At 40.2% G+C, this 27,617-nt stretch overlaps 1 protein-coding gene across 1 annotated transcript in view; it reads left to right on the top strand.

Annotated features, from left to right (window-relative positions):
* The first annotated feature begins 21,528 nt into the window (after positions 1 to 21,528).
* Positions 21,529 to 27,617, top strand: part of UBAP2 (ubiquitin associated protein 2) — a 95,427-nt gene continuing 89,338 nt past the window's right edge. The window contains exon 1 of the mRNA XM_031447277.2: positions 21,529 to 21,652. The gene's annotated coding sequence lies outside the window, so the exon portion shown is untranslated. The remainder of the gene's footprint in view (positions 21,653 to 27,617) is intronic.

The raw sequence follows: 27,617 nt of genomic DNA on the forward strand, positions 1-27,617 counted from the left end.
GGAGCTGTAGCTGAGAGAGAGATTGCTGAACCATACTGCTCTCACAGTCATCTCTGAAAGACCCATCAGGGCTGGGCCACAAAGCCAGGCAAAGCAATGCCTATTCCTGTCACTTGGCACTTGTCCCTTCCCAGGGCAATTTGGATACAGCTGCCCTCAGAGACTGACTCAGAGCATGACTCATAGAGGCACCTACCTATATGATCAAAGGCTGTAAAACAGGAAGGGAGAGGCGAATGGCTTGGAGCAAGTGAGAGGGCTTCTTAAGAAGTTAACATTTGGAAAGGGACTGGAATTAGCCTTTCTCAAAATGAGATTTTCAGAATCCCCAATCCATGAAACAGTAGTTAGTTCAATTAGTAAGAGCAAAATGTTCCACGGTCGAATTATGTGGGGGAAATGCAGATTTAAACAAAGACATGCTTCCTCATAACCTCAGGTTTTGGGTTACCATGGGACTCATGTTCACGGAACATGCTCAGAGAAAGGTGATGAGGTGGGGGGAGGGCCTGGCCTGGACCTCTGGCCTCCATGGAATCTTGGCCCTGCTCCCACTTTCCAGCCAGACTTTGCAACAAAGTATGTATAACAGAAGAGCTTTGTGGACTTGATGTGGTCCCTCCCTTTCCTGCCAGCTGTCCTTACTCTCAGGCCATGAAAGAACTTCCTTGTTCTCAGGCCACGTGCGTCATTCAGAATGGTCTACTGCCTCCTTCCATTATCCTTTGGGTCCTTTTGCAGAAGGCTTTGGAACCTCATTTATGCTCCAGGTTCCCCATCCCTGACACTCCAAGAGTTAATTAGTATTAATCTGGCTCATTAGTTTACTACTAATTTATTAGTGTTCCTAATAAAGCTAAAGATTGTCAGTCCAGGGCTCTCTGATCCAGCTGCCACCCAGGCACTTCTTAGAGCAGGTATCCAGAAAAAGTAAAAGGGTGTCAAGACCCTTGGCTTAGCACTGGGGGGGTCAGTCTTGTAAGAGCCTATGACCCATGTGTTTTTTTCCTTCCTTTTCAGTTGGCTGGTGTCTGGGAGACAACAATATGCAGGGAGAGGGAAGAAGAGAAAAGATCACACTTGCTTTTAGCCACATCTCATTTTATGCTATTGTGCTGAGATGACTGGAAACTTTGGGAGGCTAGAAACATGGGCTTCTAATTTTGGAACTACTGATGAAGACAAAAGAAAGTACGGGTTTGTTAGCTTGGTTCTTCTGCCCTCACTTCATCTCCAAAGAATAATTCAGAGAAACAAATGTGAGAAATTTGTTTCTGTACTACCACTAGAGAGAGAGGTGTGAGCAGAACTCGCTTAAGCTGAGATTGTAAACTCATGACTCAGCTCTCCCAGGCAGAGGTGTGAGCTGTCCTCTTAAATTCCCCCTGGGTTGAGCCTCACATCTGAACACTCCTCTTGATTAGTATGTAATTGCCAAAGTCAGAATTTTTAAAGGATAATAATACTCATTAACTGAGCTCAAAGTCGCATGTTTACTGCGTTTCTTGTTAAGCAGTATTCAGAGCTGTAATTAACATTCCTAATGCTGTGGACAAGGAGAAAACAAATGATCAACTCCTGTCTTAAATAAACTTCCCTCACTCGTAGCTACTTTTTTTTTTTTTCTTGGCTGGTGGCATCCTATACAGAGAACTGGAAATAGTAAGGCTTTGTTCTCCAAGGTCAAGACCATTTGTTGATGCAGAGAACACAGTGCTGGGTACCATGGCCTGACATGTGGCGATTTGGGCCCTGTAATATGTTGCTTACCTGAGAAACTTCCCTCACCACCACCACCATCATTCTCTCTGCTTCCCTAGACCCTCTGCAAAAAACCACAAAATTATTGCCCCAACCACCATGCTTAAGTTTACGCCATTAGATTTTCTTTTTTCTTGAAGGAAGGGGATGTTATACTACCTGATTAAAGATACTATTGCTGTTCCTTCAAGAGAGGGGTACATGCCATCTCCAAGTGCCACCTGCTTGGGCTAAGTGTGGAGTAAAAGGGGAAGATACGGGTTCAGTCCTAGTTCTGCTGCTGCTGCTCATGGACATGACTTTAAACAAGCCTTTTCCCCTTTCTAGGCATCGGGTTTTTTTTGTTTGTTTGTTTGTTTTTTATCTTACACAATGAGGAGAGGAGTTCACATTAGACATTAGATGATTTTCTGGATCCACAACAGCTGTTCTACTGGTGCAGGGAAGTCTAAGAAGAATAGAAAGTCATCCTCAAGCATTGTGTCTTCAAAGCAGGTAAATATTGGAGCAGAGTTTGTTAAATTTTCATTACGTGAGTCTTATTTTCCTAATGGCACCCAATAAACCATTGGGAATATTAGGTTGAATACTGTCCCCCCCAAATTCAAGTCTACTAGAACCTCAGATTGTGACCTGATTTGGAAATGAGGTCTTTGCAGGTGTAATTAAGGTAAGGATTGAAATGGGCTCATACTGGATTAAGGTAGGCCCTAACTCCAATGAGAGTGTCCTTATGAGACTGAAAGGGACATACAAGGACACACACAGAAGACAATGTGAAGACAGAGATTGGAGTGATGCATTTATAAGCCAAAGAAGGCCAGGAGCCACCAGAAGCTGGAAGAAGCAAGGAAAGATTCTCCTCTAGAGCCTTGGGAAGGATTGTGGCCCTGCTGACATCTTGATTTTGGATTTCTCGCCTCTAAAACCATGAGAATGAATTTCTGTTGCTTTAAAGCCACCAAGTTTGTGGTGATTTGTTTTGGCAGCCCTAGCAAATCAATACAGGTTTATTGTGATGCATTTTCTGATACCAATTTTTATAAAATCACATTTGAGGTTTAAGAAAATTTTTTTTCTTTTAAGATGATATGACAAAGAGGAACTGTACTTATATAGTAGTACCAAGACTTATAAAAGCAAAAATTATGGCTCAGAACCATATTTGAATTGACTCTGCCTGGGAAAACCTGTTCCTTCCAGGACCAAGGCAGTAATCCCCCATACTGCCCACCTCTGGTTGGTTTTTCCTGTCTCAGACTACCTCAACATTTTAAACTTTTATTCTAGGTCACCTTTTCACACTGTAGAGTCTTAGGATGCTTTCCCATTGTGAATATATTAGCCAATAACATGGACAGCTCTCTGCAGTCCTCCTAAAAGATATAGCCAAGTCCTCGCATACCTAAGCTTGGCTTACAACAGAATCTGCCCTGTGCCTGCCTGGGCAGACCTGGAGTTGCTAGCCAGAGTGAGAAGGATGCCCAGGATCAGGTCAGCAGAAAAAGTCAGCATTGACTTGATTGTTCCTAGGCTACTGGTTTACTTAGCTGGTGGCTATGGTCTTTTTCAGGAAGCCTTAGCCTATCAAAATGGTATTCATTGCATTGAAAAATCACTGATTATATCCATTGGCCCAGCAGTTTCACTTCTGGGAATTTTGGGAAATATTCTAGGCAAGCATGTGAAGACAGATATATAAGGATGGTTGTTGTAGCATTAATTAGAAAAAATAAATAAAAATTTAAAAACTGGAAGTAGCATAAGTCTATTAAAAAGGAAATGGTTAAATTAAAAATTTTAATATTTGCAGGTAAATCTTAACACAGAGAGAGATCACCACATTCTATGTATCTCCTGAGGGGTTACAATAGAAAGTTAACAGCATTACCTAAGAAGTGTTCTTGCCAGAAAATCAAGCTTGATCTGAGCAAGCTTTTAGATCTGTCTCAGAAAATATGGTGGATAGAACATTTTAATGGTATAATGGGGATGCAAGCAACCAAACACAGAACATAAGGAAAATGATCTATTTTTTTCAATAAATAAATAGCAAGAAAAAAGAACTATTGTATGTTAAGGGAGACGAGACAGGTATATCAGTCAAATGTAATGCATGAAGGTGTTTACATTCTAATTCAACATAATGCAACTGTAAAAAGATAATCTGGGAAAATTTAACGCTGACTGGACATTAGATAGCAGTAAATAATTACTGTTGCTCTTTCTAAGTATAATAATGATACTGTGATTAAATCTTACCTCAGAGATATTTTATTTACAGATGAAATAACATGATGTCAATGGTTTGTTTTGAAAGAATCCAGAGGGTTTAGATTATTTTAACATGATATGTTGATAATTGTTAAAGCCGCCAGATGGGTGTATAGGATAGCCTATTATACTAGTCTCTCTAATTATGTAATGTTAAATTTTGTTATAATAAATTTTTTTTAAAGAGTACATACAGGTAAATCTTTATGTAGTGACGTAGAATGATTATAACACAGGATATATTGTTAAATAACAAGGTGGTTATCAGCCAGCTTCTAAAGCTGGATCTCTTATAAAATTTATCCATATCTACATTTACATATGTAGATTATACATACCTTCATTTAGATAGAGGAAAAATCTAAAATGTTATCACTAGAATGTCAATAGTGGTTCTCTTGGCAGCAGAGTTTCAATGACACTTCTTTATTCTTTCGCTTACCTGTATTTTCTAGTAGTGTCACTTAAAATGCCCCCCTCCCAGTCTTTCTTCAACAAGTGCTGGTTGTGAATAAGAAATCAGTAAAAAGGAGGAGAGAGAATATTGATTTCTCCTTTGCTCAAAAAACCTGGAACAAAAATTCTTCACTTCTCTTTCCTGGGGCAGGAACCTTCTGTTCAGGCCAGCCAGCTTCATCCAGTCCTCTCAATTCACGTAGCACTTTCCTTGTCAAAATTGCTCTCAGCCAAAAAAGAAATTGCTCTTACAACCAACTCCTGTGGAAAGCTTTCAAGGTGTAGCTCAGGGCCTAACTCTTTTATAAAATCTTCTATAATCACATCCCTGTACACGGAGCCTGGTTTTCCAGGTCTTTCCAAGCACAGGCAGGTACAGGACTGTCTTGAGAGCCTCAGAGTCTTCTGGGGAGCCTGAGCAAATTCCTTTGGGCCCCCATGAATTCATCATACACCCAGTAGGGGGAGCCAGAACTTAGTTCCCAACCTGTGGAGGCCCACCTCTGCATAAAGAGACTCCATATGGAGTGTGATCAAATGTACGCAAAAAAACATGTTTTTTAAGGGGGAGGGAAAAAGGGTAAGTAGGACTGTAATGTAATGTCAGTCTTGAAGGTAGTTTTCTTGATTTTCTATAATGACGTTTTCAGAGTAGCAATTCTTGAACCAAGTTCCCCTATACATTTATGTACAGATTTGACTTAAAAAAATACATGGACACAACTTCTCAAAAGTATGTGTGTGTGTACTGTTTAAAGCCAGACAGATCTTGCTGTGCAAGGAGCAAATGGGATGTTGCTATTAGGTCTCAAAATTCAATAAACTGAGCATTGGTTGGAGGAACTAGGTAGGAGGCAGTCTGGAGAAAGAGCACTGGCCCTGACATTGATGTTCCTAGTTATAGCCTGTCTCTAATCATTAACCAGCTGTTTGACTCTAGGCTGTATGAATCTCTCTGGGCTGATTGTGAACTTCTGTGATAAGGGATGTGAAGGTGCTTTGAAATAGAGCCCAACTGTGAAGCATTCTTAGGGCTCCCAACAGGCTGAGCCATCTGTTGAGATTTCACAGTCCCAGGAAGATGGCCAGCCTCCTTCACTTTAACTCAGTCCAAATAATTGTGACTGTGGGGCAGCCAGGAGCCTGTGACTAGCTGGAATTAACTTGGACAAAAAGCTCCAAGCCTTCAAACATCCAGCCAGGCCTTTACCCAAGCTGGAACCAGGAGCCTCTTTGCCCTTCCTGGTTTGAGCCTGCCCTTTTAACCACAAAGAGGTGACAGGCTTAGCCAGGCCACCCCTGCCTGAGGAAGCTGTGTGACCTTTCCCCAGGACACAGGGGATCTGAACAACCCTGGAGAGAGCAGGTGAAAGCGGGGCTCCCTGAGGTATTGCTGGGATGCAGCTTCTCTGAGAACTCTGCTAGGAGCTGAACTGGTAGAACTGGACCAAGGCCTAAAGGAATGAGGTGTTTTTAGAAAAGAGGTGTTTTAGAAGCAGCCTCTGCTGCCCAGGGTTAGGGCATGATGAGCATTAGCTTTGCCCTAGCATCTACAGGTCCAAATTCAGTTTATCTGTTTTGGAGTCAGGTGCTGATTTGTGTTTTCCCTGAGATGCTCCCCCTCTGTCTGCACCGTTTGGAGCTGACTGTGGCTACAACTGGGGACAGTAGATTTCTGCAAGGGCTGTTCCTCAGCTGGGCATGTTCAGGTCTGCAGGAACTGGTTTAACTTGCTTAACTCCACCCCAGACTCCTTTGGCTTCAGGGAAGGGAGGTGTAAGGGTGGGGGAGGAGGACACAGGATACAGCCAAAGGGAACTGTGAAGTCAGGAGATCCCTGGAGAGGGAACTTTACTCTGAGGAAGGAGGAGAGTGTTCCTTAGGCCTCCCTGAGCTTCCACCAAACTATCTCCTCATGGGTTCCAGGACAGAGACTCCAGCCCCTCTCTGCCCCGCCAAGGTTGTCATCACTTTTGAATCTCCAGGAAGACGCCCCCATGGGGAGTCCTCCCTGCCCGACACCATCACACAGGTCTCCAGGAGAAATCATCATCCATGGTCACGCCTCACCGTCTATGGACTAGACTCAGGTTCTTTGAGGGCAGGGCCTGAGCTGTCATAAAGATCTTTGTGGAATCAGAGTTGGGCTGAGGAGAAGAGCAGCTCCTGAAAACTTTATCCACCCACCTAGTCTGCTTCCATCAGTATATGACAGCTCAGCACCCTAACATGGAGCTTTCTTGACTCCTGTTATGTCTTATGTTCCTGGCAGCTTGCTGTGTTGCACATTTTAAGGCCAAATGATGGGGCATAAACAGCATTGTTTGAAATTTCAGTAAATAAAATGATGATAGGTTGCTGCTTTGTAACCCCCCCCCCCCCATCTGCTTTCTGCCCTCCCTGCTCAGTGCCTCAATTTGGTCTCTTATCAACAGGCTTCGTTGCCCTCTGGCTTGAACCAATGGAGACTGAAAGGAGGGTGAGGGATGTGAGATGGTTTATTCCCCATCACACACCTCACCTTCCTAAAAGCAGGCTCTCTGCAGACCCCTTTCCATACACTCTCTGCTCCCTCCTTCATCCCCTCAGTTCCCATAGTGATCAAGTTTCCCACTGTCACTGGCCAGGGGGATACAGCATCTCTTGTTGCCTTTCCTTTATTAAACTCGCCTCAATTATCCATCTGTTTCTTTCTTTCTTTTTTTAAAATAACATCACTTTGTTTTATTTTTGGTGGGAGGAAGGTAATTAGGTTTATTTTTTAATGGCAGTACTAGGGATTGAACCCAGGACCTTGTGCATGCTAGACATGCACCCTACCACAGAGCTATATCCTTCCAGCCATCCATTTGTTTCTTCCTGGAACTCTTAATTCAGGTACCACTGAGATATATGAATTACCACCTAACTTAGCTTTGTCATTTATCTGTGGGAACTTGACAAGTTATTCAACCTCTCTGAGCCTCGGTTTCCTCAAATGTAAAATATTACAGGGAGAGGAAGTATGCTCTGAGGTCACTTTCAACTCAGAATCTTTAGTTCTAAGGTGGGAAGTGTAGCTCCTACAGAATTCAACCAAGAGAATATGGGCCTGAATGGAAAAATATGTAGAATTATTCCATTGGGCATTAGGGTACAGGAGTTAATGGGGGTTACCCCAGAGTTAAGAGTTGTTCAGGAAAAAGCCAAGAAATGCCCCCATCTGTGCTCCATGGGTATTTATTTTACACATCATCCTTTCCAAGAAATCCTCTAGAGTTGTGGTTGGAACCAGCTCTTATTTTACCTTCTGCTTCATTTGTATTTGTCTTCTTTTGGTAGAAAATGTAAGAAAAATCTCTTTCTCCTGGTGTTTTTTTCTCAATCTCTGTATTTCTATTAATCTAGTCTCTCTCTCTGTATTTTTCTTTTTATTTCTGTTTCTCTCCATTAAAACAAAGGGGGAATAAAGGTATTCCCCTCAGCACCAGTAGCAGGGGAGAATCAGAAAGTGCATAAACAAAGGCACCTGGCAGGCAGCCAAATGAGGCAGCCAGAACTGACCAGCACCTGGAGCTGCCAGTTAAAAGGCAGAGTCCCAGATGCTGGAGACTCTTGGCTCTGGAGAAGTTTTCCCAGGCTAAGACCGAGGCTGACAATTAACTTTAGCTTTACACTTTGGACTGAATCCACTTTGGAATCTACCTGGCTGTCTCCTGCACTGCTTAGGTGCCTTGTACCTGTGATTTTAGGAAAAGTTCTTAGACACCAAAAAGGGAGGCTGAGATTTCTCCTTAATTCAGAGATTCAAAAATGGCCCTAAGATTTCTAGAGCTAGACGGACTTCAAAATTATTTATAATAAAACCTCTATGTTTTTACAAATAAAGGAACTAAAATCCAGAGAAAGGGTCCTGCCAAAGGACACACAGTAAATTAATAGCAGAGCTAATAATAGTTAAAAGTTACATAATACTGGGCTCTGCTCTAAGTGCTTTCCACATATTAATTAATTTAATCCTTATAATAACCCTGTGGAGGAAGTGTTAGTACCATTTCACTTTACAGGTGAAAAAACAGGCCCAAAGAAGTAAAGAAACTTACCTGCACTGAAGTCTGTGTTCTGCATTACTTCACTCTGCCACTCCAGGATTATGCTGTAGCTTGATGTAGCTTGGTATGTCCTGTGACTTGAAATATGGTGGAAATATTCACGTCACAGAAATCAGCAAATGCTACAAATCAGCTTGTTTTCTTAATTGTCAAGACGTAAGAAAGTGATGAAGAGGGAGATGTAGAGACCTCCATAAGAGAGATGAGAAGGATCACTCCCAAAACAGCCTTGGATTTCAACAATTTCCTAGATGGATCCCATTCTCACTCAAGTGTGGATCACTCTGGGTGGATCATTAAATCTTCCCTGAGGTCAGTGGGCGTGGCTAAAAGTTCCAACTCTCTAATCACGGAGTCTTTCTGATGACCAGCCCCATTCTGAGGCTGTGTAGGGTCCCCTTCCTAGGTCACCATTAACATAAACTCAGGTGGGAGAGAAAGGTCTTGTTATGAATAACAAAAGACAATCCTAACCAGTTAGGAAATTACAAAGACTTTAGAAGCTTTATGCCAGAAACCTGGGGCCAAATACAGTCCGCCCTCTGGCCCTCTGTATCTGCAGCGTCCCATCCACAGATTCAACCAAGGGAGGATCGAAAATATTTGGGAAAAAACAATTCCACAAAGTTCCAAGAAAGCAAAACTTGAATTTGCTGTGCATCAGCCATTATTTACACAGCATTTACATTGTATTAGGTATTACAATTAACCTAGAGAAAATTTAAAGTATACGGGGAGAACGGGCATAGGTTAAATGCAGATACTATGTCATTTTATATAATGCTGTTTTACATACGATGCTCCAGTAGATATATCCTCTGGCTGGGTGGTGTGGGGGTGGGGTCCTGGAGCCAATCCCCTGTGGATACTGATGAAATAAAATTCGTATTTTACAGCAAGACAAAATTTAAACAGAACATTTTTCTTTGTCCCTTTGGGCCTCCTCCCTCCCCTTTAGTATGTATTGTGCATGTGCAATAAACAGACACCTCCTTAGGAGATAACATTCCTCCTTAATCTCATCAAGAGTCACAACTCCTTAGAAGATAATCTTGCTTTTTAATCTTCTAAGGGCCCCTGATGACCCACTGCTCCCTTGTCTGTGTAGACATGGATTGTGTAAACTGTCAATAATGCATCATTTGATCTTTGTCATCAATATAACCCTTTGTCTCCTGATCTTCTGTAACTGTGCTTTGACCTCTAATGGTCAGAACAGTCCTCAGAGCTTTCTGAAAGGCTGTCTCCTGGATTACAATGCTCAGGATGACTCTGATAAAAATTTCCACTTCTCTGTTAGATTGACTATTAATTTTTTTTTTATCAACAATACTGAGGGATGGCTATATATATTTCTTACTATACAACAGAGTAAGGCAAAAGTGTAGAAAATTCACTCATTCACCAGTGAATTGAGCAACTTCCTTGTGGAACTGAAAAATGGCTTTTGAATACTGGAAAATACTTTCGTGGTATTCATAGTGTAATAGCTACAGACATAGCACACTTTTAATTTGTGTTATTCATATTTTCTCCATCACTTTCTTAAGTCCAGACAATGAAAAAATCAAACCCCGATTTGTAGCATTTGCTGATTTCTTTGGGTATGTACTCCCACCTCAGCCTACTTCAAGCTGTCAGCAATGATGTTACCGAATCAGGAGGAAATGCACAGTAGCACACCATCACATAGTTTTTCCACCATACATAACACAATGGCACAGATAATAGTACAATTATTAGAAGGCAATGAATTTGAGTCTTTACCTTTATTTTTAACATAACTTATTTAATTTTAACTTTATGAAATTTAATTTTTGACAGCTTGCAAAAGTCCTGAGAATTTAGCAAGTGGCTCTCGTGAGCCCCAGGAGCCTCTAGCACACCTTGGTTTCCTTACTAGATCGTCAGCTTCATGAAACTAATGCCTGGCACATAATATGTACTCAATGCATGCCTTTGCGTAAATGAAGGTAATTTTAGTGGTATTTAGTTCCTGGCCACCTGAAGAACCTGATTAAATTAATTGGGGGTAGGGGAGAGGAGGTGGGCACTACTGTCAGACTCTCAAGCTTTCTCTAGAGAAATCTGAGAGCAGGTTAGATGAAGAGGGTAAATTGGTCAGGGAGGCCTGAAAACTCCAGAGTGAGATGAGGAAAGTGAGAATGTTCATAACATTATCGCCTCAGTCATCCTCCACAATGCCACTGTAATTTATTATTTAAAAAAAAACAAAACACATTTCTGCTTAAATCCCTGTAATCTCTACTAGCCTTCAAGATAAAATTCTAAATTTTATCTGGGTCCTTCATGTTTTTAGCTTAGTCACTATCACTGCCTTTCATACCCTTATATCCAGCCTCACCAGGCCATTTATCTCCCCGAGAACTTGCTCTGCACTGTCTTCAGACCTTTGCCTGTGCTGGGGTCCCTAGCAGGCATGCCTCCGTACTCTTTTCTAACCCAGGGACATCTCCGTCTTTTCACATCCTGTTTGTATAGTTTCTCCTCTCTGAGATCTTAGCTGGTGTCCTGACCCCATCTGGCTTAGTTAATTATCTACTATTCCCATGCACTGAAAGAATTGACATTGGGGAGATGTTGGTCAAGGATACAACCTTTCAGTTATAAGAGGAATAAGTTCTGGGGATGTAATATACAGTGTGATGACTACAGTTAACAATACTGTATTGCATACTTAAGTTGCTATGAGATTAGAGCTTTAATGTTCTCACCATAACAACAACAAAATGGTAATTATGTGAGGTGAAGGATTTGTTAACTAACCTTATGGGGGTAAATGTTTAGCAACATATATATGTATCAAATCATCACATCAGTATACCTTAAATTTACACAATGTTATTATCAATTATATTTCAGTAAAACTGGAGAAAAAAATAATTGACAAATCTGTTTCCCTGCTAGATTATGAAAGTCTTGAGGACAGAATCTGTTTATTGTCTCCCATTGCCCAATATAGTCTCAGGCTATATTTACTTAGGAGGCAATAATAATTTATCGAAGGGGCAGCCCAGGGAGACGAAAAGCATAACAGCTAATCTCTCTGGGCCTCAGAGCCTCCTCTTTAAAGATAATGTTTCCCCGCCTGCCGGGAAGCTGAAGGGGATGAGCTCACAAGTCACTTCCCAGATCCATGACCTACTTCACAATTTTCCTTAGAGCAGAGCCTGGAATCAGAAATATTGAAAAGTACTATGGTTTTATCCTTCACCCAAAAGGCATTTGATCTTACTTTAAGAAGCCAACAGGTGTAGCCATTCTGTCCCTGCAAAAGGCCATACTGAACTATCTTTGGCCCGGAACAGGGCCCAAGCTGCTGGGAGATTAGCATTTGGCTGAGGGAATGTCAGGGAAGGTCTGGGCTGAACAAGTTGTTAAGCCCCCTCCTTCCCTCCCTAGCGTGCTGTGGGAGGTGCACTCTCTTCCACAGCCAGGCTGGGAATTTTACTCATCCTCATCAGAGAGATTTCTCCTGGTGACTACTGTGTGCATGTTCTTGGAAACTCAACAGGAAAGTTTTGCTTAAGTAATTAAAAACTGACATGCAAGTGAGTGATCTGAGTGAAAATATTCTTCCTTTAGCGACCACAACTGGCCCACCGTCAAGTTGGCAGGACTGGCGCCATATCCGCAGAGGCTCTGAGGGGGTGGCCTCCTCATCTGAAGTAATCCACCCCTCCACCTGTTACTCCACCATTAGAGCTTAATTCCTCAGTGTCTCTAAGGAGGATTTTTTGCTTCTAGAGACTCAAATGACATTCCAGATCCTCTGGAAAGAGTATTTCGGCTGGGATTAGTCATAGAAGGAAAAAAAGTCCTAAGTTTAGCGTTCAAGATACTACACAATCAGATGCTACTGACCTCTATAACTATCTTCCACTACACTGATCCTGGAATATCCCTCCCTTTGCCAAACTGGTCTTTGAGCCTACCTTGCATTTATTTTTCCTCTGCATTTATTTTTCCTCTGCCTGTTCACACAATTTCCCCTGCCTAGAATTCCTGCCTGCCTGGAATATTTGGCCACCCACCTTCTCCTAGTCTATCTTTCTTCCTTTCCCCAGTAGACATTTATTTATTACCTATTTCAGTGAATCACTGTGTCAGGGATTTTTCTTTTTTAATTGTTCGTAGCACCCAGAACAGGGCTAGGCACATAGTGGGCATGCAATAAACCCAAGGTCAAATTTCCTTTGTATTCCTGCCATCTCTAGAATTTGCTAAGTTCTAATTTGGACATGCAGGTGGGTGTATATTGATTTTTGTATCTCCCTTGTAAGCAAAACGTAGAAGTGAAAAACAGAATTTTACAAGGTAACAAATTGAAAGCATCACTCTTCATTTAAAAAATATTTATTGAGTATGCTTACTATGATCCTGTGCTAGGTGCTAGAAATACATGAAAAGACAGTCCCTTCATCTCAGGAAACTTCAGTCCTGTGGGGAGAGGCAGGAAAAAACACTAATGATGTTGGAGAAAATAAAGCACTATGTTTGGAGATAGGGAGACCTGGGTTTTAATCCTGACTCTGCAACTCGGTGGCAGTATGTTTTGAATCAGCCCTTTCTGAGGGGTGATGATGATGGTGATAATAATATGTCAGAGTTGCTGTGGGAAAGTAATTTTTGTAAAACATCTTACACTGAGTCTGGCACTTTACATGTGATCAATAAATACTAGTTTTCCTCCTTTTCTCTTTAAACCACAGGTATTTACTGAATCCCTTCTCTGAGTCTCATGAGGGACAAACAATGGGGGAATTTAGAACAAGTGCCAGGTGTGATATTCTGCTAATTTACAGTCTGTTTGAATAGCAAGACTCACACATATGAAGAGTTAATAATACTGGGAGACTAGGTTAAAGAGGGCTGGGATTCCCTGGACAGGTGGGCCTGGAGCAGAGGTGAGATCTGTGCTGTGGAAAGGTAGGTACTGGGGGGATAGTGATGGTACAGAGTCATGAAGGTCTTGGGATGCAGGAGTGGACATGTTCCAATGGGTAGAAGAGAGAAATAAAGTGGAACAGGTAGGATGAACTGGATTATGGAGGACTTTGAGAAGTAGTCAGTTAATTTACACTTGTACTGTGTTGATTTTTGAACAGAGGCATGATGTGTTTTAAAAATATAATTTCTCTGTACGTTTAAAATGCACTCACTCTATAAAGGATGGATATTTACTTATCTTTTAAGGCAACATATGTTAAGTGAGGTCTTTGACGTTAAGGACCACTGAAGTTTGGGTATAAGACTGGGGGGGGGGGGGGTCCTGTCCTTTATCAGACAATAATGGCCCTAGGTCTTTCTACTTCCCCGACTATAGAATTACCAGAATGAAAAAAATCTCCAAGGGGAGGGAAGATAATTCTTTGCCAGTCTTTACTCTTCCTGCTTAGTAGAACTCTAACACCCATTTGTGCTAGTTTGCTAGGATTGCTCTAGGACAGTACCATAGACGGGGTGACTTAAACAACAGAATTCTATTTTCATACAGTTCAGGAGGATAGAAGTCCAAGATCAAGGTGTTGGCAGCACTGGTTTTCTCTGAGGCCTCTCTCATTGGCTTACAGATGGCCAGCTTCGCCCTTTACCTTCATATGGTCTGTCCTCTGTCACTAGTGTCCTTATGAGGACCTCAGTCATATTGGACTGGTGCCCACCCCAGAGACGTCATTTAACCTTAATTACTTCTTCAAAGACTCTTATCTCCAAATACAGTCAGATTCTGTAGGGGTTAAGACTTCAGCATATGAATTTGAGGGGGATAAAAGTCAGCCTATAACACCATCCTAGAAATTCAGTCTTCTCTTACAAGTTATTATATTCACATTTATATATCTTGGATTCCTCTCTTAAAGCTTTCAATATCCCAGCTCTTAACAGTTTGTTTAAACATTTTTTAAGTCATAAAAGACCTGAGTATTAAAGGCGATTTAAAAACAGAAAAATACAACAAATTAGTGACTATAACAAAAAAAAAGTGAACCCACAGATATAGAGAAGAAACTAGTGGTTACCAGTGGGGAGAGGGGAGGGGAGAGGGGCAATATAGGGGTAGGGGATTAAGAGGTACAAACTATTATTTATAAAATAATCTACAAGGAATATAGCCAATGTTTTATAATAATTATAAATGAAGTATATAACCTTTAAAAATTGTGAATCACCATATTGTACACGTGTAACATGTAATATTGTACATAACTATACTTCAATTTAAAAAATACAGAAGTGAAGGGGGAGGTTATAGCTCAGTGGTAGAGCACCTGCTTAGCATGCATAAGGTCCTGGGTTCAATCCCCAGTACCTCCATTAAAAAAAAAAATAAATAATAAGCATAATTATGTGCCCCCCTCAGGATACAGAAGTGAAGATGGGAAAATGTGACATCTAATCCCATTATCTAAATATGGCCCATATTCATATTCTTTTGATGTATTTTAATAGCCTTTCCTATGCATAATTGTTCTTACATAGTTATATTTGCTCAGCAGATTTGGTTTTGGCTTTTTATACCTAGCAGTATATAGCAAACATTTTCCCATGTCCTGGCATGTTCTTTATAAATGTTATTTATAAAGGCTGCATAGTGTGGGATCTAGTAAGAATGTCATAATTTACTTAACCATTCCTCTACAGTCAGACATGTAAGATGCTTCCAAGTTTTTGCTGTTATAAATAAAGCTGTGAGAAGTGTCATTCTCTGCATAGCAGTTTTTCCATATTTAAAATTATTTCCTTAGGGCAGAGGACCAGAATTGCTTTGGATGAAAGGGTTTTAATATATTATGACTTTTTGCTTTCCAAAGGATTTATGCCAATTTATACTGCTATTAGCCAAGTAAGGGAGTGTCTCTTTTACAAAACACTGATGAGTATTGAGTAACGTCATTATTTTTACTCTTTATTAATTTGGTAGGAAAAATACATATTATTGATATAACTTTCAACTTAAAAAATTGTGAGCAAGCCAGAACGTTTTCCATATGTTTGTTGATTGGCTTTATTAGGAATTGTTGGTATGCTCTGTCCATTTATCTACAGAAATTTCAGTGTTCTTGTCAATTTGTTTGAGCTTTTTTATGGTAAAAATATTATACATTCAAAAGTTTGTTATTTTCCCCCCAGATCTACTGTTTGCCTTTTAATTTTTTTTAACATTTTTTATTGATTTATAATCATTTTACAAGCCTTTTAATTTTTTTCATGTTACATAAGAAGTTTCTATTTAAGAGTGGTTTTATTTGTTAATTATTTCCTTTCTGCCCCTCCATGGCTTAGATACCTACTTCTGTTTCCTTCAAGCTTTTCTATTAAAAAAAAAATTGACAATTTTTTGTCCACCAAACCAGGCTGATTTTTCCATTAAACTAAGCTGAGTGCCAGCCTGCTTTAGCAAAAAGAGCACAGGCTTTGGAGTCAAAGTTTAAAATCCTGGGTCCGCTATTTAATGGCTTCTCCTCTCATGGTGGTGGATGTTTGTGAAGTCTAGCTTAGACTGCTTAATTCACTTTTTTCTGTCTCTCTGGGTATTTTTCTTAATGTTTTTCCTAGTACCTTAATGCTAGGAAGTGTATATACTGAAACTGGGATATCTCAGCCCCAGTATTTTAAGCATAACAACTGTGAGAGTATGGAAATAGAGTTATGATGAACTATTTTAGAACACTAAATTAGTGTTTTTCCCACCTACTTTAGTCTGGACACTTCATTCGGGTCGGTACAGATAATACATGACATTCTGTATTGAAGGCCATGTATTTTCAGCCACCAAAAGCAAATCTGCTTTGAACAAAAGAAAAAAATGACCCTTGCAGAAAACCAAGAATATTATTCTATGTTAGTGCTAGCTAGTATTTGTTAAGCACTTACAATGTGCCAAATGACGTTCTAAGTTTTTGCTTTTATTAATTCAGTATTTTTCAACCTGCAGATCTAGATGCATTAATGGGTCAGGAAATCAGTTTAGTGGGTTGTGATTAGCCTTTTTTAAAAGACTTTGAAATAATTTTAGCATTACAGAAGAAATGCAAAGATAGAACAGTGAGTTTCTGAATACTCTTCATCTAACTTCTCTGAATGTTAACATTTTATGTAATCCTGGTAAGAAATTAACACTGGTACAAAACTTTTAACAAAACTACAGACTTTATTTGAATTTCTTCACTTTTTCCAGTAATGTCCCACATTGTGTTTAGTTATCGTGTCTCCTTAGTCTCTTCTGATCTATATCAGTTTCTCAGTTTTTGCTTGTTTCTTAGTAACTTTGACCAATTGTTTAGTACTAATCAGGTGTGTTGTATAATGACCCTTAGTTTGGGATGGTCTGTTGCTTCTCATGATTACACTCCGGTGATGGATTTTTGTGACGAATGCCACAGAGGTGATGTGCCCTTCACAATGCCTCACATCAGGGTGTACATGATATCAACATGATTTCTTACCATGCTGTTAACCTTGATCACTTGGTTAAGGTGATGTGTGTCAAGTCTCTATATTGTAAAATTACTATTTTTCCCAATCCATTCTCTGTTAGACATGAGTTACAAGTCCAGCCTACAATCAAAGGAGAGGGGAATTAAGCTCCACCTTCTGAAGGGAGGAGCATCAGAGAACTTAAAACACCACAGTAATTCATAAACATTTTGAGGGATATGCTCTGAGGCTATGCGGTATGGGGATTGAACCCCAGTACCTCCATCGTTTTTATTTCTCTCATTCCTTCCATGTTTATCAATTGGAATTTTTCCGTAAGGAAGAGTTGTCTCTTCTCCCTTTTTACTCATCCAGTTTTTTCACATCAACATTATTTTTATTCTTTGAGAATCTTCAACTAGTATCATTTTTTATTTTGTTGCTCAAATTGCTCCATTTTTGGCCATTGGAAGCTTTCTACTTTTAAAAACCAGAAATAGAAAAGGATATCCGAGTTTTATGTGCCATGATTATGTAAAATGTTAATATTAAGTGATGTTAGATTAACGGTATGAAACTCTCAGTGTACATAAATGTATGGATAGGTATTGTTTTATAAAATTTGTTTCAATTTTATACATGTTTGTATGTGTTTCTTCTTGTAGGTAACAGTCAAAAAGGATTGGAAAAAAACCCCGCAAAACCAACACTATAGTTTAACTGTTTTAATCCTTCAGCCAATTCTCTGAGGTAGTTATTAGTATCCCCATTTTTCAGATGAGAAAACTAAGGCAGGATGAAATTAAGTATCTCACCTATGGTCACATCCTTAGATTCTTCTAGAACAGGGGTTGGCAAACCTTTGTGTAAAAGGCCAGGCCATAAATATTCTAGGTTTTTTGGACCATGAAGTTTCTGTTGCATATATTCAACTCTGTTATTGTAGCATGAAAGCAGCCAGAGACAATACATAAATGAACAAGTATGACTGAGCTCCATTAGAACTTAAAAGACACAGAAATTCGAACTTAAGTATTGTGTGTCATGAAATACTATTTTTTTTCAGCCCTTCTAAAAGTGCAAGAACAATTCTTAGCTAGAAAAACAGGAGGTAGGCTGGATTTGGTCCACGAGCTGTATTTTGCTGACTCTTGTTCTAGAATCCAAGCATTTAGCTTTATCAGTACTGGTATAACCAAATAAAGTTCTTCCTGGTAATAATAGTTTCTTATAATTCTTATGGTCTACTTATCCTCTGAGGACTTTCATATGCAGTGTCTTGTATAAACCTGACAATGCCTTGTAAACAGAATTTAGCTCCTTTATATGGATGACAAAACAGGCTTAGAAAGGACAAGTTATTGATTAGTGGAGTTAGACAGGAACTGGACTTTTAGAGAAATGAGACACAACGGTGTTACCAGGAAGACTTCCTGACTATACCACACACGTCTCAACACAGACTCTCACACATTATCTCTTTGTTTACTGCTTTCGAAGGTCAGTGTGCCCACACAGCTCAGCTGGCTCTGGGAAGAAACATACCTCAGAAACTGATGGCATATTCTAAATTGTCATTGTCATTGTTCTAATTTTCAGCCAAGCAAGACAACATATGGTCCTCTGGTCAATAATGCATTCATACCTCTGGAGGGAAATCTTCATGAGAAGCCAAATTTTAATGTTTTTGGTGACATGGAACATAGGTTGGGGAATTCTGAGGTGTCTTTATGGCTAACAGGCATGGAGCATGCATCTCTATCTGCCAAATGCAGAGATCTGCCAAAGGGACCAAAATGTTCCAGGTGCTGGTCAGGTCATCCTCTTCCCTGTATGGTGTACATTTTTGCTTAAGCTTCACTTTTTTTCTTTTTTAAAGATTGTATACAGACCATTCCATCTCATTTATCACATTCTTCAGGCAGGGTATGATTCTTTTGATTATGATCATTTATTTTACTATAAGTAAGTAGTTTAGGCTTGAACTGTGATTAGCTTTATCTAGATTGTGAAAATTCTTTGGAGTTTATATACCTTAATTCTACTTCCTAAATCTCAGCCATCTATTACTGATTTTTTGAGATAGGCTTCATCTAAGAATGACTGATTTCACTCACCTATTTTATGTACAGACTTAAAAACCCAGGCTTCTAAGAATTCCTCCAGTGTATTTTCCATCACATGAAAGCTCTCGCTTCAGTCCAGCCAAGAGCACTTAAGCAAACAAAAACTGGTGAAAGGGATGGTGATGTTCTTTGCAGTTACAGGATGTGAAATTAGTTTCAGAGTCAGTATCTCAGTCAAGCTCGGTGGAAAAGGGTGGTAGAGATATCCCTCAGGAGAGACTACTATGAAAGTTCTATTGCATCCAGGTGGTAATAACTATAATCAGTGAAGTTTTAGGACTTTGATGCCCTTATTTTTTTCTCATGATCCCAGGTCCTAGGGAGGACTTCTTCCTTGAATAATGATAATTTAGTGAAAGCACTCAGTGCAATATACTTGGCATAAAAAGACAGATGTTTTTAAAAATAATAAAAAGAGGAAATCGAGGCCTGGAGATGTAACATAGTTTATCCAAGCCAACACATGGTCTCTGGTCTCTCTTTTTTCTTCTTTTCTTTTTTGTGTGTAGTGGGGGTCTCTCTTAAAGTAATCTTTAATTAAAACATCAATACCTTCTCCATGTAGAAAATTAAAACAATATAGATTAGATTACAGTCCTTTTTGACTAGCACCAATCATAAACCCTCTTTCCCACTCTGCAGACAGCTGCTATCAGGTTTGTATATATCCTTTCAGAAGTGTTTTCCTGTGCTTTTTCCATTAGATCTTTGCCTCTCAAGGGTGGTTTTTATCTTTGACTCTCCCAGGCATTTCTATAGAGTAGGAATACAAAAAGGAGGAAGACTGTACTGACCAGAAACAATCCTAGCTCACTGTCTAAAGAGATAAGATACATCTACACATGAATGGTCATGATAAGTTCTATTTGTTAAAGGCAGAATCTGAGCATTCTTTGATCAATTCAGATGAATGACAAAGGCTTCCCTTGAACTGAGCAGGATGTTAAGGTTTCAACGGAAATTGAATTAAATTACCTTAAATTGAAATTAAATTACCTACCTTTAGTCTAGTAGTAATTTAAACTACTTTTAGTCTAGTAGTAACTAGCAAGTTAGTAATTAGTATAGTGGTCTACCCCAAAGTCAGTATATGCTAACTCCCTGCTCACCTTTACTTAAACCTGACCTGCCAAAGGGGACATACAGGGCGTGAAAATAATTACTAATATGTATTGAGGGTTTATTCTATGCCAAATTGGTACTTTACGTAATCTCATTTAATTTCACAACCTGGTTAAGCGGTGTTATCGCCAAGGAAAGCGCGAATGAAGTAAGGCCTGCTGGACTTCAAAGTCCGTGTATCTAACCAGCCTTAGATACTGCCTTTGAGGCACAAATAAGAAGAAAATACGTTAAACTCTAATACTATGCTACAATTATAAACCACTATCTCCTTTAAGCGTAATTCTTGGAGTTAAAACAGGTGAGGTCATTTTAAGACGCGGGTTATTCATTGCTTGGAAATGGAAAATTTGGTTTGGGTCGCTCCAGCCAGGAAACAACTGAACCTCCCCAACCTCTTCTTCAGGCTTAAAACTGGGACAATCCCTGCCTCAAGGGTTGATTTACTAAAAGTGGTTGTATAAATGACTGACAGTAAACTTTCAATAGATGATAGTCTTTTCAGGGAGAAGGGGCTTGGGAATGCAGAACTCGAGCCGGCATTTACAAGACAAGCCGCCAGGGCCTCCCGCCCCGTGGAGGTTCTTTTGCAGCCAGCTGGGTGCAGCGGCTACCTCGGCTGGCCGTTGGCGTTTTCCCGCGCAGGGGGCGGGGCGGAGCGCGAGCCCGGGAACGTGTTAGTAGAACCCCACTCCGGGTCGGGACTACATCTCCCAGCGGAAGCCACGCTCAGGCACCTGGCAGGCGGACGCCGACTGGTAAAAGTCTCAGACGCTAGCCCTGTTTGCTTTCCCTCTCAGCTTTTCCTCGACTGAAGTCACAGCTGCACCGTCTACGAACCCACGAGGGAAAGGATGTGGTGGTGGGTGCCTTTGCTGTGCAGCAGGTTGGGAGTCGTAGTCTTCACAAAACGTGTGGGAGGCTTGGGTTGCCCAGAGTGGTTGGACCACGTCACATGATGAGGAGAAGGCGGCCGCAGGGGAGTGACCTGTGGTTCCCTGTGAGGTCATCACAGCGCGCCAGCGAGCTGCACTTGTCGGCGTCCTGGAGGCGGTGGGTAGTACGTCCCTTATAACTCCGAGTAGAAGTTCCAGAAACTTGTTTGCGCCGTCCGCGTGCCTTCCCCCGCCATGGCGCTGTTGGCCTCGCCCGGTGGGCGTGGTGGTGGCGGTGGGGTAGCTGGAGGAAGCGACGCGCTCCGTGGGCGGGCTCAAGAGCCGCGCGCCAGCGACGTGTGGTGGCTCCTCCTTCGCCGTGACGCCGAGGTCACGTGACGGGCCCGGCCGCCTCTGCCGCCGCCGCCGCTTTGTAAGAGGCACATTGGCAGGTAACGAGCGGCGGCGGCGGCGGCGGTGGGTCCCGAGTCCAGCGAGAGCAGCAGCGGTAATTGGCACCCTGTCTCTCCTTCCCCGTTCCAGGTCCCTGAGCGCTGCAGCTTGCGCTTTGTATTCCTGGGTTCAGCTCTTCTTTCTTCCAGCCCCCTTCATACTGCCCCAGCGCCCACCCGTGAGATCGGGCCGAGCTTCCCTCACCGGCTTCTTGCGTCCTCAGTTTGCCCAGGCCTGGGTGCCGACCTTCCTCTTCCCCGTGGGTTGTCCTGTGCTCCTTCCTGCCTACGCTGAATCTAGTCGGCCGGGCCCCACCCAGCCCCAGGGGGCGCCTTCCCCTCCCCCCTTCGGGTTTCTGCCCTGGAGGGTGTGGTTTTCTTTCCCACCGTTGTCCCTCCCTGCCTGTCCGCTCCAGCACCCGCGCCACGCTGTCGCTGACCACCTTTCCGCCTCCACGCTTGTCGCTAGCTAGTCCTGGGACTGGACGTCTTAGAGCCCAACTTCTGCGCTCTCTTTCCCGACTACCCGGAGGCACAGTTCAGTTCTACTTCTCCTTTTCGTTCTGGAAGGCTTTGGTGTCAGACACTCGGGACTCAGTTTTTCTCCTCAGTCCCGGTTCCTGTAGTCTGGCTGTGTCACAGTTCTTTTCTTTAGTGTAGGTTTGAGAGGGCTTTGTAAACTAAGGAGCTCAGTTTCATAATACTATTCAAAATGTTATTTTTTCATTGGTGCATTGCATCTTAATTTACTTTGCCGCTGAATCACTTTCCCACTTGGCTTTTCCATCTTTTCCCTTGGGTTTTCCATCTAATTAGTTGTCCAGGCATCTTAAGTGCCACCACTGGTCTCCACTTGTATTCCATCATCATTCCTGTTATTTCTTGTTTGACGTAATCCTGTAGTTTACTACCACCTCTGTTGGATATTGTTTATACTTGTATCCAAGGTATCTCTACCAGTATTTAGGCTTACTGTCTTTCTTCAGCACATTTGTGTCCTAACAACTGAGAGCTTTTTAAGGTCTCCATAAGGTACTCAAAGATAATCTTTTATTTGAAAGACATGTAACTCACTTTGTGGGTGAACCCATTTATTTTATATTTTCTCTTTGATAATGATAGTACTTTTTAAGCCAAGGGGTATGTGAGTACTTAGTGTGTTCGTTAATTTTCACCATGAATTTGTACATTCCTAATTTTTTAGTGTCTGTCTAGTAAAAGTGGAAGGAAGGTGAATATAATACCCAAGCTCTCCTATGTCATAGAGATTGGGTGACCCTGTTGAGATTGGTGTCTGTCTGTCTCAGGAAAGGGAATAAATTCCACTCTCTGAAGATGGTAGGAACTCCCAGTCCGCTAGCATCTTTTCCCCTTCTGCAGAGCCCCTGGGCTAGTGCTCTCCTCCCAGTGCTGTGAAGCCTTAGGGTGAAGTGATTAGTTTGCCCCACACTACTCTTCTGCTTCCCTCCAATGTATTCCTCCTGATTTTTCCTCCTTAAGGCTAGTCCACATATGTGGTGAGATTTTTTCCCCCCACCCCTGTCCTGCTTGTTTCCCACAGCTCTGTCATTTCCCCTGTTTGTTTCCTTGTTTCTGACCTTCAATAATTACGAAAACGATTCAGAGAAGGGAGGTTTTTTTATGATTGAAATATGGCTGGAAATGGTGGTATGGGAATGAGGCCATGGGAAAGGGTTGTGGTAATTGCCCCTCCTGCCTATTTCCTGCTGCTCTGGTTTCCTCTGGCCCCTCTTTAAATGTGGGCTGGACCAGCAGTAGTCATATGGAGCTGCCTTTAGAGCAAGGCTGGAACAACAATAATACCTCTGCTTCCCTTTCCTGGTAACTGGTGCAGCCTGTGTAGTGCTCACCAGGAGTGTCTCTTGGTATTAACCTGAGTGACTTTTATTGTTTGGGGAGAAATGGTAGGAGAACATGAAGAATGGGTTTATTTCAGTATGCGCTGTGTTTTGATGGGAACTGGTCGCTGTCCCTTAAATATAGAAAGTATAAACCAGTCTTGAAGGTTTGAACTGATCTGGAGTGAAGCCTTTACTTTTGAAGTGTTTTCCTTTTTCTTTCTTGGGGCAGGTAATTAGGTTTATTTTTATTTATTTTTGGGGAAGGTACAATCTGCAGTACATGTGTGCATGCTAAGCATGCACTCTACCACTTGAGCTGTACCTTCCCCCCAAGTCCTTTTTTTAAAATGATGGTTTACTGTTAAGATTTTGTAGTTGTTGTTAGAAGACACTTTTTATGGGGAGAGTGGTGTAAGTGTATTATAAAGGACATGCCTGCACAAAAGACTTGAAAAGTTCTTTACTCTTAAATGTATCTTATTTCAGGAGAAATGAGTGTGAGGCAACCTGTAGGTCAGCAAATATCAATTAGCTGTTAGTTGTTAATTTGAATATTATGGAGTGTCTTTTAAACTGAATTTTATGGCACCTGTGGTGTTGACTGGTGAGATGGTGGATCTCTGATAGATCTTAGAAGCACCTGTTTTCTCTTTTTTTTCCCCTAAAAGGAGAGCGGAGTTGTAACTTGAAGTAAGGCAAAGAGAGGGAAGACTTAGAGGGAATGTCAACTGTAGTAGGTTTTTGAAATATTTTCCACCCAGCTATCAAGTAAGTATTTAGGAATGGAATCCTTTTTTTCTTTATTAAATTCCAGAACCAAATTAATCAGGTTTGTTTTGACAATTATAATGCAAACTGTTTGTTCTGAAATTTTCTTTTTTTTTGAGTTTTCTTGACAGTGTTTCTCTTAAAGATGCTACATGTCCTGTACTTTTTAAAGAAAGTAAATTATTTTAGTTTTGTTATTTCTTGGCCTAGGTTTTGAAGAACAAGTTTGTGAATCTCTGGATGAAAGTATTACAGTGTATTACAGTGAGTTTCAGTTTTCAGATAACTCATTTTCATACTGAAGTTAAGAGCGCAACTGGAACCCAGTTCACTATTTGGGATTAATTTATGAAATGGGACTTGGACTAAAGAGTAGGTATTTCACTTAAGACAAGGTAGTACTCTACTTTTAAAGGTTGTTAGGAATATGTTGCTTGTTTTTGTTCATTTGGAGCTCTAAAAATGATAGAACATACATTTGATTGGGTCTGAAACCTAAAAATTTTATTATGAGAGTATTTTCAGAGATTTATAGAGAAAATTTCATTTGGATTTAGACCTATTGCTGTAACTTTGTTTTTTGCTATTAGTGTTGTGTAACTGTTAACTTGTTCTTAAGATGTCACGTAGGAATTTACTCATTTAAAGTTGTGCTGTACATACACAACCCTATAAAACTTTAGTCCTTTACTATGTACTCAGATATTACATGTCTCAAATCTTCTCATCAAATCAGTCCTAGATGTTATACCAGTGAAGACTTTTGGAAGCACAGAGTTGGTTCTTACTAATGATGGCTTTCTCCCTCTCTGCCTTCTTTAATTCTCACTACTTTCTCTCTCCTTTTTTGTGTTTTCCTCTTACCTCTTTTTGTCTTGTTTTCTCTCATCTCTCTTTTATTTTTTTGCCTTCTGTTCCTTCACCCCCATACAAAAACACTCTCAACACTCCGTCTCAACAGAAGAGACTGTATTCCTTCTGACTCTGTCCCTATAACATGCTGCTTCCAAGCAAGCAGATGAAAACCTGAAATACTTCTGCAATCTCATGGGCTTGGGAGAGGTGTATGGTGCTACCTGTACAGTGTGTGTCTACTCAGCTGGAATGTGTGCTCTTTGAAGGGTGGGGTTTTTCCATTTGATAATAATGTTTGGCATTGTTAGATTAACTAAGTAAGTTTAACTGAAATAAGGTCTAGGAAAAAGACTGGCTTTAGGATTGATTGACAAGCCTAATTTTAAATTGTTTTCTAGACCAAACCAATCCCTCCTTTTTTTTTTTTTTTTCAAATTAATTTACAAATTTCCATTTTAATGTTTTTGGTCAGATTGGCTGGTACTATTTTGCTTAAGAAAATAACATTTTAGAAAATTTGAAAAGAATAATGACTTACCAGGGTTTAACATTTTAGTATAAATCCTTTTTTTCTTTACATAATTTATACTTTTTAAGAAGTGAGCTAGTACTTTGCATACTTGATTTTTATAAAAATATAAAATACATATCAAAAGAGGTATATGAGGTAGAAAAACACATGGAGAGTTTTCAAAAACAAGAATAAAATGGCAACCAAGAAATGGAACATTAATGCTACATAAGACCCCTTGTGTCTTCATCCTCCCAAGACGTTACTTTTTCTCTTTCCCAGAGGTTACCACTACCCTACATTTTGAGCTTACTATTTTTTATAATAATTTTTGCTCGATATACATCCATAGACAATATATAGTTCAGCATTGCCCATTTTCAGTCTTGAGCTAAATGGAATTGTATGAGTCTCCTGATAGTTCTTTTACATCTTTTAAATTGATTCTTATAGCTATCAGTTATTTTCAGTAGTATGGTATTCCATTGTAAGAATATGCCACATCTTATTCTGTTGTGATGTTTGTCTCATTTTCAGTTTTTTTATGCTTACGAATTACACTCTTTGTGGACATTTGCATCCTCCCCCAAAAAAACAAACTGATTTCCCAAGACTACATACAACTGGGAGTGGAATTTTTGGGTTGTGTGTAGGGTATGTGTAACTTTACTAGGTACCTATTTTCCATGATGTACAGTTGTTCTTATTAGGTTGTTCATTTGAACCACAGAACACAGAAAATTGGCTTTTTTCTCAATTCTCTTGAGGATGTTCCACAGCTATCATTCTAGAAACCTAGGGAAGGATTTAGTTCATACATCCAATGGATACCTTAGACATTGGAACTTAATTCTCAAGACTAAATGAATGGGTAAGAGTTCCACATCCTTGCTAACATTGATATTGCTTTAATTTTTAGTTGTAGCCAATTCTAGTGGGATGTTTTAGATACATCTTTTATGAATAACACACAGCTGGATTTTGCTTTGTTAATACAACCTGCCAACTTCTCTTTTCACTGGAGCGTGGAGACAGTTAATGTTTATGGTAATTATGGATGTTTTGGATATATTTCTGCCGTCACAGTCTTATACTTGCCTGATCTTTATTTTTCTGTCCCTTTTGCAGTTTTGATTTTTTTTTCTGTTTGGGTTTCTCCAACTTTCTAATGTAAGATTTAAAAAATCTATAAAAGCTCTAAAGAGTATACCTTTATGTATACCTTCAGGTATACCTTTGATGTAGAGTTACTACTTAATATTTTGCCACATTGACTTTTTTCTGCATGTGCTACACACATTATCTTTTGAGGCTAAATTATTTGAAAGTAAAATGCAAACGTCTTGTCATTTTTGCCTAAATATTTTCTTAGCAAGTGTCTCTTTACAATAAAAAAACTCTCTTACATAGAACCACAATAACATCACACCTAAGAAAGTGAGTACTTACTTAATAATATATAATATATAATATCATAAATAACCTGATATAAAACCGCACTCAGGTTTTCTCAGTTGTTCACAAAATGTCTTTTATAACCTCCCTGTTCTACCGAGGTTTCTGATTTACACTATTTAGGTATTGCCACTGAAGTACACTACTAAGTGATAATCCATTTCTTTTTTAAATTACTCTTTTTTTTTAAGTCAACTATGGTTCATTTACAGTGTTGTGGATCATCCATTTCTTGAGTATCTTCTCAGTTCAGATGTAATTGCAGTCAGATCATCTTTTAAGCAAGGGTAACTACTGATACTACTTAGTTCCCGTGATTCTTGCCAATGCTAAGTAAATTGCAATTTATTGTAGAATAAGTGTAACTTTCTCCCACTGTTGAAAAGACTAAAGATGTTCTTTGTATCATGTTGCTCCTTTGTAGACCCAAAGTTTTGAAACACTGATAAAAGTTTCTCTTGATGTATAAGAATGAAGCCAAACTATTTTATTAATAAAAACTTCAGATAGTATATTCTCATGACATTTTATTTCTCTGAAATGCCCAAAATGTAGGTTAATCCAGATTAG

This window comes from Camelus dromedarius, chromosome 10, assembly GCF_036321535.1.
Source record: "Camelus dromedarius isolate mCamDro1 chromosome 10, mCamDro1.pat, whole genome shotgun sequence".
Lineage (NCBI taxonomy): Eukaryota > Metazoa > Chordata > Mammalia > Artiodactyla > Camelidae > Camelus > Camelus dromedarius.